This window comes from Carassius auratus, unplaced genomic scaffold (assembly GCF_003368295.1).
Source record: "Carassius auratus strain Wakin unplaced genomic scaffold, ASM336829v1 scaf_tig00000779, whole genome shotgun sequence".
Classification (NCBI taxonomy): Eukaryota; Metazoa; Chordata; class Actinopteri; order Cypriniformes; family Cyprinidae; genus Carassius; species Carassius auratus.
The window spans coordinates 40781-57444 of record NW_020523321.1 but is presented as its reverse complement, the minus strand read 5'-3'; the positions used below and the strand labels follow the sequence as shown (position 1 = coordinate 57444).

Below are 16664 nucleotides of genomic sequence, written 5' to 3'. Positions count from 1 at the left end.
TGGTCTATGGCGCAGTCTATTTTCAGCTCCTTAAAATAGCAATGCGCCAGAACACACCTCTTTTTTAGACTAGCACAATTAAACGACGTGGCGCTGGACAGGAACATGCGAACGGCACCGGACTGAAACTAGCAAACACACCTGCACTGCGCCTTGCGTCGCATTGCGCCGGGTGTATGATAGGGCCCTAATTGTTCATTTTTTAAATATATTTAATTTTTTTCTGCCAACAAGCCAAAAATGCTGCTTAAGAATAAGATTTGTGCAGTGCTGATGAGCAGGGGAGGCACATGGGAATCAGAATGTTATCCTGACCGAGGAAAATGAGGAATACTGGAAATAAACTGATAAAATGTAGTCTAAAGAAACATTACTCCAACCATCTAAGTGATGTTTGGTTTTTTTAATTTGTTTGTCTTACACGTATTTTGTGACTATAAAATGCATTGGGCATAGTGAGTCATTCACCGACTGCTGCATCAACATTAAAGACTACAGTTTGGGAAAAATAACTTCCACTAAACATACACAAACCAGCGTGACACTTATCTTCAGATTTATGAATAAACACCAAATTCCAGTTCCAGAGAAAAAACAGAAACGCTGGTTGGCGCAAGATGATAAATGCCCTTCACGGGACTGAAAGAACAAACACATGGAGCAAAAAGCAGCTATAAACTATTGGAATAAAAGCTTTTCAGTGTGCTGCTGTGTGACTGCAGGAGAGTGTTGGGTTCCCATGGTGCGTTTGAAAAACAAGTGCCATGAGCAGTGAGCAAAACACCCAGGAGCTGTCAGAGCAGCATCACTCAAGAGTTAACAGCTTGTGTTTTAGCACCACTGCATCACTCAGAAGGGTGTTACAGAGAGTGTGCAATAGTTTACTGGGAAGGGTGGCATATCTGGAGGAAGAGTGGGTACTTCTATCACAGACGCAATTGTCTAATCAACCCAAACCCTTACGCAAGACAGCTCTGTGTATGCTGATTCTGCCATAATATGAAGGCAGAACTGTCAAAGTCTGCTAGTTTACTGTCCCATCTGGAATTGCTAGAATAGCTGTTCAAACTGTACAGGTGCTTCTTAATAAATTAGAATGTCATCAAAAAAGTTAATTTATTTCAGTAATTCAACTGACATTGTGAAACTTGTGTATTAAATAAATTCAATGCACACAGACTAAAGTAGCTGAAGTCTTTGGTTCTTTTAATTGTGATGATTTTGGCTTACATTTAACAAAAACCCACCAATTCACTCAACAAATAAGAATATGGTGACATGCCAATCAGCTAATCAACTCAAAACACCTGCAAAGGTTTCCTGAGCCTTCAAAATGGTCTCTCAGTTTGGTTCACTATGCTACACAATCATGGGGAAGACTGCTGATCTGACAGTTGTCCAGAAGACAATCATTGACACACTTTCGCGAGAAGGGTCAGCCACAAACATTCATTGCCAGAGAAGCTGGCTGTTCACAGAGTGCTGTATCCAAGCATGTTAACTGAAAGTTGAGTGGAAGGAAAAAGTGTGGAAGAAAAAGATACACAACCAACTGAGAGGACCGCAGACTTATGAGGATTGTCAAGCAAAATCGATTCAAGAATTTTAAAGAATTTCACAAGGAATGCACTGAGGAGGCATCAAGAGCCACACACACACAGACGTGTCAAGGAATTTGGCTACAATTGTCATATTCCTTTTGTTAAGCCACTCCTGTACCTGGGCTAAGGAGAAGAAGAACTGGACTGTTGCCCAGTGGTCCAAAGAGCAGCACACAGTTTTGCATTTCATTTGGAAACCAAGGTCCTAGAGTGTGTAGGAAGTGTGAAGAAGCTTATAGCCCAAGTTGCTTGAAGTCCAGTGTTAAGTTTCCACAATTTGTGATGATTTGGGGTGTACTGTCATCTGCTGGTGTTGGTCCACTGTGTTTTTTGAGAACTAAAGTCACTGCACCCATTTACCAAGAAAGTTTGGACATCTTCATGCTTCCTTCTGCTGACCAGCTTTTTGAAGATGCTGATTTCATTTTCCTGCAGTATCTGGCACCTGCCCACACCGCCAAAAGCACCAATTTTTGGTTAAATGACCATGGTTTTGGTGTGCTCGACTGGCCAGCAAACTCACTAGACCTGAACCCCACTGAGAATATATGGGGTATTGTCAAGAAGAAAATGAGAAACAAGAGCCCGAAAAATGCAGATGAGCTGAAGGCCACTGTCAAAGAAACCTGGGCAGTAATTAAAGAAAAAAGAGCCCCTACCAAGTATTGAGTACATATACAGTAAATGAACATACTTTCCAGAAGGCCAACAATTCCCTAAAAAACTTTTTTTTTTATTGGTCTAATGAAGTATTCTAATTTGTTGAGATATTGGTGGGTTTTTGTTAAATGTGAGCCAAAATCATCACAATTAAAAGAACCAAAGACTTAGACTACTTCAGTCTGTAAAGTTTGGTGGCAAAAATTCTTAGAAATGCACTCTATTGATGATGGTTGCACATGGTTAAAAAAAAAAAGAAAAATTATCTATATCATTTAAAAAAAAAAAATGTTTACATTTAATGACTCCTAAACATGAAGTTAAAAAATATTAAAAGTAATAAATCAAATTAAATAAATAAAAGCAATATTTTCCTTACACCGTATATATGTGTGTGTACACCAGCATTATTTTAGTATAAATGACATACTATTATAGCTTTTATGAATTAGTTTTTTTTTTGAGAAGTTTGTTTTAATTTCAATTTTAATTGTAACTTTATTTTGTTGTATGTATGTATGTATATATATATATATATATATATATATATGTATAGATGTAATTTCCTGCTATATCAAATATGTCCCAAATACAAATAAATAAATAAATATATAAAATGAATAGGTGACTTCATGGGGTCTTAAGAAAAATGGCTTCACACAATATCTGACGGTTCATAAATAATGATTCTCAAAGCTACCAGTTGCATTTTTTAGCAAGGGGTCACAATTGCCCTTAATCTGAACATGTTCACTTCCCTCTGGCTGTAGGAATCAAGCTGTGTCCACAGAGCTGCTCACGCATGGGACAGTTAACAAACAGTGCCTACCTTTGCAGTGCTTCACACTTGGCATCCCTTAGTGAACGTACAGAGACAGAGACAATCACGTAAGATGACAGAAAACAGCTCATGGAAAGACAGATCCCCGTTCCTTCGATCCCAGCTCGCCATGTCTGGGTAATTACCCTACAAGCTCCTCCGGGATAGTCCTTTCATTCGCCAAGTGCTCTATTTAACAAATCTCCACTGCTTAATTTTGTGTACTGTACATTTAACATCTGGTACTGCTGTCTTGATGACCTCAATTAATCAGAGTTTTCAACACAGTTAAATACAGTAACTGGGTCACATATACAGTAAGGAACATGCAAATGTCGCCTTCAGGCTGAACAGCTTGTTTTATTCCACCTCATGCGGCTGCACACACTGAACACTCTGCTTTTAAACTGACAGCAAATCAAATTTGTTCTGACATTCCCAAGAACTGCTCCCGAATTCCTTTCTATCTCTATAAAAAAAAAAAGCTTCAGAGCTTCTGACCAGAACTGATCCATAATAGATAAACACAATGACTACAAATGCCTATTGAACCTTTTTTTTGTCAAGCTTTCAAATTTCAAGCTTTTTTTTTCTTTTCTTTAAAAGACCTTGTTCTCTGCACTAAGAAGGTTATTAGCATAATTCTGCCATTTCTATGCATAATAACTATACTTATATAATAGTAAAAATAAATTCTCATTATTTTCTACTACCGGAATTTATCTGCTTTGTGACCAAATGCATAAAAAAAAATCTAAATTTAAAGAGAAAATAAGTCAAATAAAATAAACTCAAAAATGAAAAGAGGAAACATTTTTGGTAAAAGATTATGTGTTACTGACAAAAGAATAGCAGGTCATTGAATGGTGAGATGAACTGAAACAAAGATTGTACGGTACAATATACAGTAAACCAATACAGTGATAGTGTCCTCCATGAGCCATGACTGGAGACACGAGCAGAAATCTTTAAAATCGTTCTTTTCTTAAATGAGTTTCCCTTAATTCAGCACAGTCCCATTGTAACATCTGTCCACCTTCTAATTGATCTGCACTGCTGCTAATCAAAAGGACATGTGGGTGGTCAGCCATTTATTTTGAGGACATGTATCTGGCGAGAGTAAGCAGAGTTTATCATTTCTGGGAAGTCCGGTCAAAAAGAGCAATGACAGTATAACCATTTCTTGTGACTGATCCAGTCTTGGTTCAGAGACACATACTCTATCACATGGGTACAGGACACCGGACTCTTACCTGCGCTGAAAACAGGGTCCCTTTGTTTGCTGAAGGGGGTGAAAAAGGAAGAAAGTCATCCAAATGAGCTTGTGTAACGTGAGTGTACGAGTTGCTATTATTCAGTCAATCGCGTGGGCATAAAAGCATATATGCATATTGATTTACATACTTTTCTGTGGCTTTCTTGCCACTGGAGTTGCTCCCTGTGGAACCAGCGCGTGTGCGATTGCTTCTGGAGTCCACACCACTGTCTTTCCTGTTGTTAGGGCCAACTTGCTCAGATGAACTTGTTCTCTTCACAGTGCTATGAATGATAAATGGCAAGATTTTAATATAATTTGATATCAAAAGGCACAACAAAACAGCTACTCCACAACGAAAAAACATTCCTTGTCAAAACAGCAAATGAGAAAATATGACAATTGCTTTTTGAATATGATACGCACAATATTAGATGAATAAAATATACTGCTTGAATTAATACAATTTAAGATTTTTTTATTTTAACAATAACACTGAGAAATATTACAATTTAAAACTGTATTCCTGTGATGCCAAAGCTGAATTTTCAGCAGACGTGTCAAGTAACGAAGTACAAATACTTCGTTACTGTACTTAAGTAGAAATTTGGGGTATCTATACTTTACTTGAGTAATTATTTTTCAGCCGACTTTTTACTTCTACTCCTTACATTTTCACGCAAGTATCTGTACTTTCTACTCCTTACATTTAAAAAAATAGCTTCGTTACTGCTATTTCATACCGGATTGTTATCGTTCAGAGAGATAGAAAGAAAAAAACCCTATCCAGATAAATCGCGCCATCAGGATGGAGTGAATTTGATTGTGGTTGGATGAGAAGTATACACATATACCATTCCGACACCCTATTGGTCCATACGCGATCCATCACACCTGCACATGACACAAGTCACATCACACTGCATAGACAGTTTTGGGTTCGTTTATCAAACAATATATTTCTTAAAAGTAGGTTGGAACCAGTAGTATCCGATCGCCTCAGAGTCAGTCTGCTTAAATTTCAAATGAAACCGGCGTCAGTCCGGTCTCCTCCCGTCTTTCAGCGCGCTCTTCAATCCGCCGACCACGGTGGAGCAGCGCGAGCTCAAACAGAGACAGAGGACACAAGGTGTGTGTTTACCGATAGATTGTTAGAATATCTGTATCTGTGAAGTTCTTTGTCATAAATACAGTTTACAAAAGGTCACGATCAGTCGGTTTCTCATCTAGTGTACAGTTTTCGCTTGTCACCGCTAATCACGAAACAGCTGTTTCCTTACACTTATTTAAATATACCTCATTTAATCATACGTACTTTATACATACACTACTGTGCAAAAGTCTTAGGCAGTATTTTCACTTAAAAGAATGGTGTTCGGCCAGTTATTTATATATTTTGCTGTAGAGTGTCAGTATAAAATATCAGTTTACAATTCCAAACATTCATTTTGCCATCGTCAAACTGCTTGTGCATTCAAAATCGCACTAGATTATTATTAAAATTAATGGCAAACTACTGTCCTACTGACACATTGCAGCAAAAGACTGGCTTAAAACCCTTTTTTGGGGTGAAAACACTATTCTTTCTTTTCCATAAGACTTTTGCACAGTACTGTATTTTAAAAACGAGATTGTTGCTACTTTATAAAGAATGAGCATACAGTCATTCACAGAACTGATTTAAGACAGTGACAGACAGCACTCATCTTAACTAAATATCAGAGTGAGTGACAGAGATACAGTAGAAACATTATGTGTACTTTTGTATTAAATAATGACCCAGATTGTGAAATACATTTATTAGCCTTAGATTAAGGGAAGCACAACTTGGGAAATGAGAGCATCCAAGGTGAAAGCTATGGATTTATTTTAAATATTTGTAATGTTCTTTAATGTTATCCATAGTTTTTTTTGTAGTTTTTTTTTTTTTTTTAAGTATCGGTTCAGGCACGTTGAGGCGCCAGTACCATTTTAAAAGTATCGAAAAGGCACTGGACCCTACTTAAAAGTTATTATTTATTTCTCACTACTGGCTCATTTGCCAAATGGGTGCTTTCTCTTCGTCCTCCACAAATTAAGCTACTGTAGGTAGTTGGGTAGTGAGACGTTTTAATAAATTATCGTTTGCGATTAATGACGCAAATGACAATGTTGTGATATCTAGGCTATAGAGCATCACAGTCCCACCCACAGCTGGTGCCGGAACTAAAAATTCAATGCAATTCCTACATTGACATTTGGGGTATAAGCCATTAAAACGTAACCATACATGGTAGACTTAAAACCAGCTACGGCTGTACTAAGCAACAGTATATGCTCATATAAACGTAAAAAGATCATGGGGGCACTAACCTTGTTTTGATCTAAATGCCTTTTATTCGCGATGTCTTGGCTAAGTACTTCATTACCCACAATCCTGAACAATCCCACAGTGATGCATCTGATTGGTGGAGCTCGTATAACCGTCTGGTTAAACCCCTCGAAGGTCCGTGAAGACTGAAGATCATTAATAAAAAAATAAAATAAAATAAAAACCTGTATTGTGTTTTTGCACGGTAGACTTATCAGTGCAATCATGATCTCCTTGGCTGCCATTGAGAGTTTTGCAGGGAGGTTGGTAACTTTAGTTAGCATTATCGTCCACTTTAGCTAGGCTACTGTAGCCTCCATATGAAATGAGTCATATCAAGCATTTTATAATGCCACTGTCAAAACAATATTTAGCCTAGACATACCTTTTTGTGCATTTACTGAACATTTGTGTAATGGCAACGACATGTGTTGACAACTGAGCAGTGATTGCAGTCAGATACAAAGCACTGCACCATTGCTGACGTTATCGTTAACCACTTTCACACACGCACACAATATAAAATACACGATGATAAAATAAAAATCAATACACAATACATATATAAAACACTATTTATTTACACGATTAATACTGAAAGAACTGCTATTACTGCACATTCACTATATAAAATAAAATTCACTGGAGGAAAAAGTTCGCGCGAGCGGCCGTCATCAGATTTGGATGTCGCTCAAAAGGCTCGTTGCCTCGTTTGCAGTTGTGGCTTCAGTCGAATTCAATGGGGCGCGGTGGTTTATGGGATGAGTAGTTCCTGCGCTCGAAATGAAAATATGTACACAGTCTTGTACCTTTGACTTTTTTTGGATTTTGTCTTAATTTTTTCACTTGAAATGATATGTTATATGCTTATGAGTTCAGCCGTAGCTGGTTATCCTCACACATGCTCTAAAACTCTTTAGATACGGATTTTTCCGAAAGTGAATGGGAGAAAGGAATGGGAAATTTACTTCCGGCACCAGAGCTCTCTCGGGCTGTGGGTGGGACTGTGAAGCTCTATATCAACTTTGTAACTCGTTACCCTCCGAACACTGGACATAGCAGACGTATGTACCGAATACAAGAAGCTATCAATCAAGAAGGTATCTGGATTATGAGTTATTTTTCATTTTTAGTTTTTGAATAATCACTTAGATTAATCATTCATTTTGACAGCACTATAATGTTTATTGTAAATAGTCAACCACACAAGAGTAATTGTTTTTAGCCTGCACCAATGTTCTTGTCCATTGCCCTCACAGATTCCTGCAGCTAAGCTTGGATGTACATTTACATTCCATTCAAGGTTACTGATGACATGCCTCTGAAGTTTGACTTTTTGCACCATAACAATACTTATTGGCAACTAGTCATCATATCTCTAGCTCTTTAATGTATTTGCATTGTACTAAAATGAGTTCATTTTCAATGGCCATATATGTGGCTGAAACAGGTAGCCTAGTGCCTCCCAAATTTTTCAACATGAACATTTTAATATAACATTATAGTCATTATGGCCTTTAGAAAAAAATTTTTTTTGAGGAGGTGGGGTAGTGCACAATAGGCCCTTGTGGCACGGCCCAAGCTTTTGTTCTTAATGGCATTTTTTTTCCTTACATTACTTTTACTTTTATACTTTAAGTAGTTTTTTAAACCAGTACTTTTACACTTTTACTTGAGTAAAAAGCTTGAGTTGATACTTCAACTTCTACAAAAGTCTTTTTAAACCCTAGTATCTATACTTCTACTTGAGTAATGAATGCCAATACTTTTGACACCACTGATTTTCAGCATCATTTCTCCAGTCTTCAGTGTCACATGATTCTTCAGATATCATTCTAATATGCAGATTTTCATGATCAAGAAATATTTCTTCTTATTATCAATATTGAAATCATTTATGGTGCTTAATATGTTAGTGGAAACCATACTTTTTTTTCCAAAATAAAAAACAAATTTAAAATAGAATGTGTAACATTATAAATTATTAAACAATGCAATATGTTTTGGAATGAAATAATTAATTTCCTTTAAAAAAAAACAAAAACATTAAAACTGCAGTATGTACGTATATGTACATGTATAACAGAATTGAGTGACAAAATGTTTGCATATTTGTGTTCGCTTGCAGTAATGTATCGGTCTCCAAATAAGTTCCCAGTTAACTTTCATGAATTTTCCTACTATAATCCTCAAACAGGAAGCATAAATGTAAACATTCGCACAGAAAAAAAGGAAATGGCAACGTAGAGATAATACTGGTGACAGCCAATTAAAATAGACACTCAGCACCGGCCTTCCCCAAAGAGACACAGCAAACACATACATGGCAAACAACCATTACATATTCCAGAAGAAATGTGTTTTATGTGTTTTTTTTTCTCTGAGACATGTTCATGCCCTGATTTGCTGTGCCTTTGTGCACTAGAAAGGGGTGAATTGAGACTGGGTGCCCTTTAAAACTTGTCAACAAAAGAAAAGACCCCATCAGCAGTCCACTGGTTGCCAGGCTCAAGTCTAATCCAGACTGTAGGGCTGAAGCTCATTTGGCCCAGCCACCGGCGGATGGTGTTATCCCATGTTAAATAGGCTGCAGGATCTTCATGCTTTGTGAGGCTTTTTGTCAATAATGGCACTTCAGACATCCAAGCAAGCGGGTATAGAGTTAGTCTATAGACTGCACAGGGCTCTCACTTCAAGGCATGATGGGAAAATAAGCTTTACAGGCTGCAATGAAAGATGAAAAATGAAAAAAATAAAATAATAATAATAATAATAATTCCAAACCAAAGAGTGCCCAGTTTCACACGAATCAAAGCAAAGCTTATCTCCCATTGCAGAGGTACTTCCTGTGGGATCCCTAAACAGCCCACACCAAATATGGTCGAACTGCAAACTGTTTGCTAAGGTTTTAAGCAGTTCTTAAATAATGGTTTAAAAACTAACCCTTAAATAATTTTTTGTTAAAATATCAGTAGCCCACATCTTTTTTAGAAGACTGCTGATCCTGCATGTAAAAAACTCTCACCTGTAAGGTGGCCTTTGAAGAAACCTGGGCAGATGGGACAGACTAGAACATGTAACGGATAGGAAGAAGGGAAGGGGACAGAGAGGTCTCACAGGATGACAAATACATGTGACAGACAGTTGACACAAACAAAGACACTTAGGGGGAAAGCAGGGGTCTTCAGCTTGGTTTGTGTCTTATAATCATAAAGCTCTGTTTATTCATTAATTCGTCTGCATGATCTGGCCATTTATTAAACAAAGACACATTGGTGCTGTGCAGTTCTTTCTCATTATTATTCATAGCTCCCTGGTGTCATTCTAAAACATTACACTGAAGAAAAAGAATGTTGTTTCTGAATAATATGGTATATAGTCACAAAGTGACATATAAAGTCAGATTGTGAGATACACCCTTCAAAAGTTTGGGGTCAGTAAGTTTTTCTATTTTAACAAGGACATTAAAATCTTATTGACCCCAAACCTTTAAACAGTAGTGTGTAAAGATGCAATAATGAGGAATAACATGTCAATTGTGAGAAATTAAGTTATTACAAGTAATTAAATTGCAATTGTAAAATATGAAGTGAAATATAAAGTTTATCTGCAACCTAATTCAAAAGGCATGTTCTCTGTCATCTAAAACCTTTGTGTCCTGCATTGCTTCCTGTCTCATAGTTGACTCACTTGAACCTGTGTCTTTTAGGTTTAGCATTTCTTATCATGAACTGATAAAAACCTGAGCTGACCTTTATCAGACAAAACCTTGCACTGTTATCTTGTGTATTGTAATGCACTGGATGGATATCTATTATAGAGAATGGTTTGAACAATTTCATCTTTATTTATAAAATGAAAAGTACTTCAAAAAGATTTCAGTCAATTATGGATTTAGGAATACCAGACGACCTTTAAAATCTGAACTGATTTTTACACTAGGCATCATACATTAAAGGAAGGAGGATCTCACACTAACACACTTTCAAGTTGTGAAATGTTTCGTATACAACAAACTTACACAAAAATATAAGCCTTGTTGCTAAGAGACACGTGACAAATGCAAACATTTATATTGTAAAATCAGCTCCAAATATTTGTTTTCGAAGTCTGAAGCTAAAATAATTGTTGCCTGTGCCCATCATACATTACTCAATTTCTCTTACCTTTTGGTTGCTGGTGAGTTGTTGTCCTTCTTGGAGCCAGAGGGGGATGGCAGTGTGCCACCCTTCTTAGGCAGGACAGTACCGTTGTTTACCGTGGATCTCAGGGGCAGAGCTGCAATCATTGGTCTAGCTGAAATATGGAAGAAACAAGGGCAGAATTACACACAGCACTGCAGTCAGGCATTTATTATCTGTGATTTACAATCTTTTTGTAAACTAGATCAACAACATCAAACTTTTAACAGTTAACTTTACATTCTCAAAGGCCCTATGAAATCATTTGACAAGCACAGCTTTTTTTTCCTGTTTTGATTTAATTCCTATTGAAAAGGAAGTTTGAATGGTACATATAGAAGGGACTCATGCCTTTTGTTCTAAATGGTTTGTTATGCCATAGCCATGAACAATCATTTAATACTTGTAGTTAGTTGAATGTGGTTTTAGGGGAGTAATACTGTAATTCTCATCTGACTGGACAAAAATCTGTGAAGTGCAGGTTGTGTCATCAATATTCTTGCGTCATTGTCCAAAAAGAGAAACATACTGAATTTTAAATACACATAAAAGTGAATTTTCTTTATGGTATATTAACATATAGATGAACTTAAAGCTAACACACATGGACAAAAGCCACAAAACTCGCATTTTAATTGTATATACAATATCATTCAAAAGTTTGGGGTTAGTCATTTTTGTAATTTTTTTTGACTCAGAGAAGAAACATTTCTTATTATTATAGTGTTGTGCTGCTTAATATTTTTGTTGAACCAGGAAACATTTTGTAGGACTCTTTGATGATTTGAAAGTTTAAAAGAACGGCATTCAAAATCGTTTGTAACATTATACATTAATTTACTGTTACTTTTGATCAGTTGAATGCATCCATAATAAATATACTATTAATTTCTTTCAAACAAATAAAATAAACCTCGGTGACCCCCAAACTCTAACAGTGGTGTATATACTTAATGCATCATACAGCAAACATTCCCAAACGCAAAGAAATGGAACAGAGCAGTGACCACAGAATTCCAGAATATATGTTATTCTTGCTTCCTCAGACTGTCCTGCAATAGGCTGAGCCATGAATTGACTACATTAAAATGCAATTGTGGTTCACAAAAGTCCAGGTTGGAGAATAATATGCCTTTGTGCAATTCAAGTACTAAATAGTGCGTCCACACCTGCAGTCTAACTGCTGATGCCAAAGATTTTTGAGAGCCTTTATTTACATTACCCTATGCATTTGCATGATTAAATATTCATCACAGCAGAGCTGCTTGACTGTGTTATGAATGTGTAGGCAGCGGGACAAAAATACAGTAGAAAAAATAAAAGAAAGAAAAAGGCAAAAGTGCATAAGGATTTTTCTTTTGTTTCAAAGAGATCAGCCTTCACAGAGCATCAAGGATTATGAAGAAGGAAAGCATGACTCATCTTGCACACACTTCAAACAGACGGGGGAATGAATGAAGTGAACATGAGCAACCAAAGTACACCAAAAATAAACATTTCTTTATTGGTTTGAGGAGTCTTGGCCCCCAGGTTGACATTTGGTAGCACAAATTCATGCAGTCTGGCTAATTAGTGTCTGACATCACAGCAGCAAGTGTGTTTCAAAACTTTGAGACGGTAAAGAAATGTGACTCTAATTATCCACTTTATCCTACAGTTCAAAGGATTATGTGGATTTAGTAAAGTTTTGTTAGACAATCCCCAAAAATCTAGATATTTAAGGTGACAAGCCACTTGCCATGTCTGTTAGACCAAAATTATCATCATACTTGAGGTTTTTCCAATGTCTCTTTTTTTGTGCTAGTTTGTCAGTCTAGCATTAAATGTAATTAGGACCAGAGTGTTTGTTAAGCACACTAACAAGCATCTTATAATGTTAATCTCACCAATCTCAAAATAACTAGACATATGTGAGACAGGACTATACGTCACACATACTGGGGTGAGATTAGAGATGCACAACACATAAATGATCATAAGAGTATCAGCCAATATTTGTGTGTGTGTTTTTTACATGTCTGATTAGGTTAACATTGAAATAATTAAGTTCCAAAAAAAAAATTATATATATATATATATATATATATATATATATATATATATATATATAGTTGTTACAAGCCTGTCTCACTTTTCTGCGAATCAAAAGAGAAGATATTCTGAAGAATGATGTTAACCAACAGTCAGTTCCCACTGAATTTTATTGTATTTTTGTCCATTCAGTGAAGTCAATGGGAATCAAATCTGTTAGTTAACAACATTCTTTATAAAAAATCTTTTTTAATATTCCACAGCAGAAAAACATTGAAGTTTTGAAACAACGTGAGGATAAATGAATTAAGAATTTAGAACAAGATTAAGCATAAGAAATAGTCAGATTAATTAAGAATCTCTAAATTAAACCCAGTAGATTAAGCATTAACCTTTCTACGAACTTCTGATACATAACTCATTATGTCTGCAAGAGATATTGAACTTTTAATAACAAACGGGTCACTCAAACACCTACAAGTATATAACATCATGTAAATAAACATAGGGTTGAAAATTACCATATCCATTTTGCATATTAATAAACACTCAGTATATCAAGCAAATACCAAATCTGATTAACATTTAAAATGGAACCTACTGATCGTGGATTATACATATCAGCAACCATTTCCTTATCAGTGCATCACTAAGTGAAATATAACTCATATAAAACTCAGTCCTCAGTGTCCATGCATTTGTGATGTCAGATCCAGTGACGTGACTAAACTGTGCTCTTTGTATTAGTGTGTAGCTCCTGACAAGTGAGACACGAGCCCCCCTGCCTACCTGGCTTCCCAAAACTGCTGTTAGAGGAGGGAGAGTCTCTCCTCACTGCTGCTTCTAAACATAATCACAGTATGAGAAAACAGTTGAGGGAAGGGAATAGGAGGATGGGAGAGTAGAGAAGAAAGGAAATGAATAGCAATAGGAGAGAAAACTGCTGCTGGTGCATGGATGGGAAGAAGATGAAAAAGTAAGAAATGGCACACAGGTGGTTTTGTAGAAATTTGTTTTTCAGTGAGGCTCAAAGAAAAAAAAAAACACTGAACATGTTGCAGTAAAGCAAAGCTGATATAAATAATGTGATCTGGAAACTCTAGGACTTTCCACCAAATGAGGTGAGGTACTGTATGGTACCTTTGGTTGGTCCTTTCCTGCTGAGCATGGCCTGCTGCTCCTCTGAGATGTTCAGTCTCCTCACCACATCAGCCAGGGCCGACTTGAGCAGCTGAATCTCATCCTCCTGCATCTGAACCCGCTGCTCCAGAGAGGAGATCCGGTCCGTCACCTCCATACTGCTCGCCACCGAGGCACTGTCATCTATAACACACGGAAAAAAAACCTCAAGTATGGCAAACTAAAGCTGAAATAATGCTGCAAAATCTTAGAACTCAAGATTTTATCCAGTATATAACAGTATCTTTTTCATTAAATTCATAACAATTGTTAGTAAGTACCACTGTTAAAAATAGGGTTCTCCATAAGTGCCTTAAAGAACCATTACTAAATTATTAGTAAATCTATTAATATAGGTTCATAAAATATTACAGATGTGTCTGAATGTGGAAAATATTTACTTACTATTACATTCTATTTTGAATGTAACTCACCACTTAAATTCATTTTAGACACCATAAAAACTATGTCTGTCAATAAAATAAAATAATTATAATAATTCTCATGATTTACCTGTAAAACATTTTTTTCTAAATAATAATACTTTTAATGGTAAAAGACTAAAAAGTATACAGTCAACTTGTTAAATAGTTTACAGTAAGCTTACTTTGTGAAAATAATAAATCTAAGGTGGCATTTCAAGTAATTATACAGTAAAATAATGCTACATTTATGCCAACAATAATGTTATGTCAAACTAATGTTTTTGGATGTGAAAAAGAACAAGTCATCTTGTGTTCTCCTTCTATATATTAGTATTAACCACAGCTACTTGTGATGAGCTTTGATTACATGTGGCTTATACAAAGCAGAATATTATGGCAGAAAAAAGATTTTAGTACTTCAGTTGGTGTATTAACATTATATCTGTTAATGAAATATTGCATATATGTTGTAATATATTTTACAGCTGCCTGGTTTTTACCATAAAAAAATTTACTATCGAAAAATGTTCTATTCGGTGACCATCGAATTTAAGCCAAAAGTCTCGTCCAGCAGGGTGCGTTTGAAAGAGTCAGAGAGGGACGGCCTAACATGTCCTTCTTCGTTTCATACAAACATGCTGATGGTTTTTGCGGCACCCTTCCCTAACAGCTGCTGACCCAGAGAAACCCTGTTACCCTCTCTTGCACTCAAACACACAACCAACACACATATAAAAGAGCAGTTAACGGTTTGCTAGGTGATTAGACTGCTTAGTAAAATCAGTGATATGAAACATTAATGAAACGAATGCTTTCAACCCTTCCCTGAGAATAACGTCTTCATTAATTATACACTGAGAGGAAGCAGCTGGTAATTAAAGCAATAATAATAAAAAAAACTGTTAAAGATTTATAAGGAAGTCATTCAGTTAGCCGGGTGTGTGATGACTCTACATCTGTTGAGATCTTATTCATTGCAGATTCTTTTTTAATATTGTTTAAGGTCAGACTGGTATCATATTTGAACACTTTACAATAAGGTTAATTTCATTAATATTTGTCATTAGGTATCATGAACTATTAATGACTTTTAATTACTTTTAAATACTTTTAATTATTAATCTAGGTTAATGTTAATTTTAATGTATATTAGTGTTAATTAGTATTTTTTTTTGTTTGTTTCCTAATATTTAATACATTAACTAATGATAACAAATTGAAACCTACTGAAAAGGTGTTACCAGCATTTGATTAACAATTTATGCTAAATACGTCTCAGTTAACTGACATTCAGTAATACCATTTAAAATATGAATTCATAGCGAGTGTGACCTGAATTAGAATAACGCCAACTATGAGTCCCATCAGCTTGAATAATTGGCAGATGGGAAGCTTCAGGCAAAATAAAAAATGGATAGTTTTGAAAGTGAAATTTAGATAAGTACCTTCCACTGCAAACATTCAATCACTCAATGTTTCCATACCTCAGCTGAGCTGTATGATTATACACACACACACACACACACACACACACACACACACACATCAGCTCAGCACATTTAATGGCCTCCAGCCATTCCACTTAATATTAATTTGCTTGCCCTGCAAAAACGATCATAATCTTTAAATGTTCAGTGGTGATTAATCGCCTCTTGAAGATGAGCCTCTTAATGCAACACTATTTCACTTGGTCAAGATATTCAGATAACCCGTAGATATATATTTTCCTGCACGGACCGGCACACTTCAGCCCTCTGCATTGGGAAAAACCATCCAGATATCCCAGCATTGATAAAGGTTTCTGTTACTGGATCACTGAAGGTTTTGACTACGCTATGCTAAGGCTTTTCATTATGAACAAAGGAACATACACTGTGAATCCCTACATACACACACGCACGCACGCACTTCAACAAAGACAAAACCTAATAAAAAATGACTACTAATAATTAGAGCCGCAAATCATGCTGTTTGCAAAGAAATTGCCTCTTTGATAGAAAATATTAATCATTGATTGAGGCCGTCCCACGGATTCATCTTTTCAAAAGCTCCATGGGGAGATTATTCTCTTTTCTCCACGCACAAACATAGTTTTCAACCATACTGAAGCCGCTGGTGGCGTAATGCTAATAACCAGAACAATAAATGACTACATTTGCTCA

At 36.1% G+C, this 16664-nt stretch overlaps 1 pseudogene; it reads right to left on the bottom strand.

The window, feature by feature from the left end:
- The window catches only part of LOC113069076 (echinoderm microtubule-associated protein-like 1), a 40422-nt pseudogene that overhangs the window by 10931 nt on the left and 12827 nt on the right, over positions 1 to 16664 (bottom strand).